Source organism: Arachis hypogaea, chromosome 19 (genome assembly GCF_003086295.3).
Source record: "Arachis hypogaea cultivar Tifrunner chromosome 19, arahy.Tifrunner.gnm2.J5K5, whole genome shotgun sequence".
Lineage (NCBI taxonomy): Eukaryota > Viridiplantae > Streptophyta > Magnoliopsida > Fabales > Fabaceae > Arachis > Arachis hypogaea.
This window is the reverse complement of record NC_092054.1, coordinates 82,973,447-82,978,164: the sequence shown is the minus strand read 5'-3', so window position 1 is coordinate 82,978,164 and position 4,718 is coordinate 82,973,447. Positions and strand designations below refer to the sequence as shown.

Here is a 4,718-nt window from a genome sequence, read left to right as displayed (position 1 = left end):
GACACATAACTGGGTGAACCTTTTCAGATTGTGACTCAGCTTTGCTAGAGTCCCCAATTAGAGGTGTCCAGGGTTCTTAAGCACACTCTTTTTGCTTTGGATCACGACTTTAACTGCTCAATCTGAAGCTTTTCACTTGACACCTTCACGCCACAAGCACATGGTTAGGGACAGCTTAGTTTAGCCGCTTAGGCCAGGATTTTATTCCTTTGGGCCCACCTATCCATTAATGCTCAAAGCCTTGGATCCTTTTTATTACCCTTGCCTTTTGGTTTTAAGGGCTATTGGCTTTTTGCTCTTGCCTTTTGGTTTAAAGAGCTATTGGCTTTTTCTACTTGCTTTTTCTTTTTCTTTCTTTTTCTTTTATTTTTGCCATTTTTTATTTATTTTTTTTTGCAAGCCTTGTTCTTCACTGCTTTTTCTTGCTTCAAGAATTAATTTTATGATTTTTCAGATTATCAAATAACATTTCTCCTTTTTCATCATTCTTTCAAGAGCCAACAATTTTAACATTCATAAACAACAAATTCAAAAGATATATGCACTGTTCAAGAATTCATTCAGAAAATAAAAAGTATTGTCACCACATCAAAATAATTAAACTAATTTCAAGGATGAATTCGAAATCATGTACTTCTTGTTCTTTTGTGATTAAAACATTTTTCATTTAAGAAAGGTGATGGATTCATAGGACATTCATAGATTTAAGACATAGACACTTAGACATTAGTGATCATGTAATAAGACACAAACATAAATAAAACATAGAGCATAATTTTCAAAAAATAGAAAAATAAAAGCAAGGAGATTAAGGAACGGGTCCACCTTAGTGATGGCGGCTAGTTCTTCCTCTTGAAGATCCAATGGAACGCTTGAGCTCCTCTATGTCTCTTCCTTGCCATTGTTGCTCCTCCCTCATGACTCTTTGATCTTCTCTAATTTCATGGAGGAGGATGGAATGCTCTTGGTGCTCCACCCTTAGTTGTCCCATGTTGGAACTTAATTCTCTTAGGGAGGTGTTGATTTGCTCCCAATAGTTTTATGGAGGAAAGTACATCCCTTGAGGCATCTCAGGGATTTCATGATGAGGAATTTTCTCATGCTCTTGTTGAGGTCCATGAGTGGGCTCTCTTGTTTGTCCCATCCTTTTCTTAGTGATGAGCTTTTGAGATGAATCTCTCCATCTCCCATGACTCAGAGGTGGAAGCTTTTGCCTTTCCTTTCCTCTTTCTAGAGGTTTCTCTGGCCTTAGGTGCCATTAGTGGTTATGGAAAAACAAAAAGCAATGCTTTTACCACACCAAACTTAGAAGGTTTGTTCGTCCTCGAGCAAAAGAAGAAAGAAAGTAGTAGAAGAAGAAGAAAATGGAGGAGATGGAGGGAGATATGTGGTTCAGCCAAGGGGGGTTTTAGGTGGTTATGATGTGTGAAAAGGAAGGAGTGATGGTTTGAATTTTAGTGGGTGGGTGTAGGTGGGTTGTATGATGGTTTTTGGAGGAGTAATGGAGGTGATTGGTGGAGGTTATTTTGGGGAAGATTGTTATGGAAAGGTGTGAAGAAGAGAGAGAGAGAGATGGGGTAGTGGGGATCCTGTGGGGTCCACAGATCCTGAGGGGTCAAGGACTTATCATCCCTGCTCCATTTAGGCGTGCAAAACTCCTTTAGAGTGCAATTTTGGTGTTAAATGCCAGACTGCTGCTTGTTTCTGGCGTTTAACGCCAGCTTTTCTCCCTTTCTTGGCGTTTAACGCCAACGTGGTGCTTGTTTCTGGCGTTTAACGCCAGACTGATGCTTCTTTCTGGCGTTAAACGCCAGTCTGATGCTTCTTACTGGCGTTTAAACGCCAGTAAGTTCTTCCTCTAGGGTGAGCTGTTTTTAATGTTGTTTTTCATTCTGTTTTTGATTTTTCAGTTGTTTTTGTGACTTCACATGATCATCAACCTAAAGAAAACATAAAATAACAATGGAAAATAAATAAATATAATAAAATAACATTGGGTTGCCTCCCAATAAGTGCTTCTTTAATGTCAATAGCTTTACAGTGAGCTCTCATGGAGCCTCACAGATAATCAGAGCAAGGTTGGGGTCTCTCAACACCAAACTTATAGTTTGAATGTGGGGGTTTTGTTTGACTCTGTATTGAGAGAAGCTTTTCATGCTTCCTCTCCATGGTTACAGAAGGAGAACCTTGAGTCTTAAATACAAGGTAGTCCTCATTCAACTGAAGGACCATCTCTCCTCTGTCAACATCAATCATAGCTTTTACTGTGGCTAGGAAGGGTCTGCCAAGGATGATGGATTCATCCTCATCCTTCCCAGTGTCTAGGATTATAAAATCAGCAGGGATGTAAAGGTCTTCAACCTTTACTAGCACGTTCTCTACTAGTCCATAAGCCTGTTTCATTGATTTGTCTGCCATCTCCAGTGAGATTCTTGCAGCTTGTACCTCAAAGATTCCCAGTTTCTCCATTACAGAGAGGGGCATGAGGTTTATCCCTGACCCCAGGTCACATAGAGCCTTCTCAAAGATCATGGTGCCTATGGTACAAGGTATGAAGAATTTTCCAGGATCCGGTTTCTTCTAGGTAATGTCTGCTTCATTAATGCACTCAGTTCATTGGTGAACAAGGGGGGTTCATCTTCCCAAGTCTCATTACCAAATAGCTTGGCATTCAGCTTCATGATTGCTCCTAGATATTTAGCAACTTGCTCTTCAGTGATATTTTCATCCTCTTCAGAGGAAGAATATTCATCAGAGCTCATGAATGGCAGAAGGAAGTTCAATAGAATCTCTATGGTCTCTGTTTGAGCCTCAGATTCCCTTGGTTCCTCAAAGGAAAACTCCTTTCTGTCCAGAGGACGTCCCATGAGGCTTTTCTCACTGGGACTCACATCTTCCTCACTCTCTCCAGGTTCGGCCATGTTGGTCATGGTTATGGCCTTGCACTTTCTCTTGGGATTTTCTTCTGTATTGCTTGGGAGAGTACTGGGAGGAGTTTTAGTAATCTTCTTACTCAGCTGACCCACCTGTGCCTCTAAATTTCTAATGAAGGACCTTGTTTCATTCATGAAACTTAGTGTGGTCTTAGATAGATCAGAAACTATGGTTGCCAGGCCAGAATGGCTCTGTTCAGAATTCTCTGTCTGTTGCTGAGAAGATGATGGAAAAGGCTTGCTATTGCTAAACCTATTTCTTCCACCATTATTATTGAAGCCTTGTTGAGGCTTCTGTTGGTCCTTCCATGAGAGATTTGGATGATTTCTCCATGAAGAATTATAGGTGTTTCCATAGGGTTCTCCCATGTAATTTACCTCTGCCATTGCAGGATTCTCAGGATCATAAGCTTCTTCTTCAGAATATGCTTCTTTAGTATTATTGGATGCAACTTGCAATCCATTCAGACTCTGAGAAATCATATTGACTTGCTGAGTTAATATTTTATTCTGAGCCAAGATGGCATTCAGAGTTTCAATTTTAAGAACTCTTTTCTTCTGAGGCGTCCCATTGTTCACAAGACTCCTCTCAGAGGTTTACATGAACTGGTTATTTGTAACTATTTCAATGAGTTCCTGAGCTTCTGCAGGGGTTTTCAGATGAAGAGATCCTCTTACAGAATGGTCCAATGACATTTTTGACAACTCAGACAGACCATCATAGAATATACATATGATGCTCCATTCTGGAAGCATGTCAGTAGGACATCTTTTGATCAATTGCTTATATCTTTCCCAAGCTTCATAGAGGGACTCTCCTTCCTTCTGTCTAAAGGTTTGGATTTCCACTCAAAGCTTGCTCATCTTTTGAGGTGGAAAGAATTTGGCCAGAAAGTACTGACCAGCTTATCCCAAGAGTCTAGGCTTTCCTTAGGTTGTGAATCCAACCATGTTCTAGCTCTGTCTCTTACAGCAAAAGGGAAAAGCATAAGCCTGTAGACCTCGGGATCATCTCCATTGGTCTTGACAGTATCACATATTTGCAAGAACTTAGCCAAAAACTGATGAGGATCTTCCATTGGAAGTCTATGAAACTTGCAATTCTGCTGCATTAGAGAAACTAATTGAGGCTTAAGCTCAAAGTTGTTTGCTCCAATTACAGGAATTGAGAGCTTCTTCCATAGAAATTGGAAGAGGGTGCAATAAAGTCACCAAGCATCTTCCTTGCATATCCACCATTGTTATTAGGTTTGGCCATGTCTCCTTCTTTTTCGAAAATTTCTGTCAGGTCCTCTCTAGAGAGTTGTGCCTTATCTTCCCTTAGCTTCCTCTTTAGAGTCCTTTCAGGTTCAGGATCAGCTTCAAGAAGAATTTTCTTATCCTTGTTCCTGCTCATATGAAAAAAAAGAGAACAGAAAAGAATAGGAATTCTCTATGTCACAGTATAGAGATTCCCTTTTGTGAGTAGAAGAAGGGAAAGAGAAAAATTCGAACAATAATCAAAAGAAAAGAAAAATATTTTTGTTTTTATTTTAATTTAAGGTTAGAATTCAAAATTTAAGAAGAGAAATAAAATTAAATTAAAATTTAAAACAATTGGTTAATTAAAAAGGAATTTTGAAAAAGTGGGGAGGAATTTTTGAAAATTAGAGAGAGAAAATTAGTTAGGTGGTTTTGAAAAAGATATGATTGAAATAGAAAACTTTTAAAATCAAACAAAAAGTTAAGTAGTTAATTGAAAAAGATTTTGAAAATCAATTTTGAAAAGATAAGAAGTTAGAAAAG

General features: G+C 38.9%; 1 non-coding gene across 1 annotated transcript; it reads left to right on the top strand.

The window, feature by feature from the left end:
- The first annotated feature begins 3,683 nt into the window (after window positions 1-3,683).
- LOC112781362 (small nucleolar RNA R71) lies at window positions 3,684-3,791 on the top strand. The gene has a single exon (XR_003192143.1). It is a non-coding gene; the product is annotated as a small nucleolar RNA R71 (small nucleolar RNA).
- The last annotated feature ends 927 nt before the right edge of the window (window positions 3,792-4,718 follow it).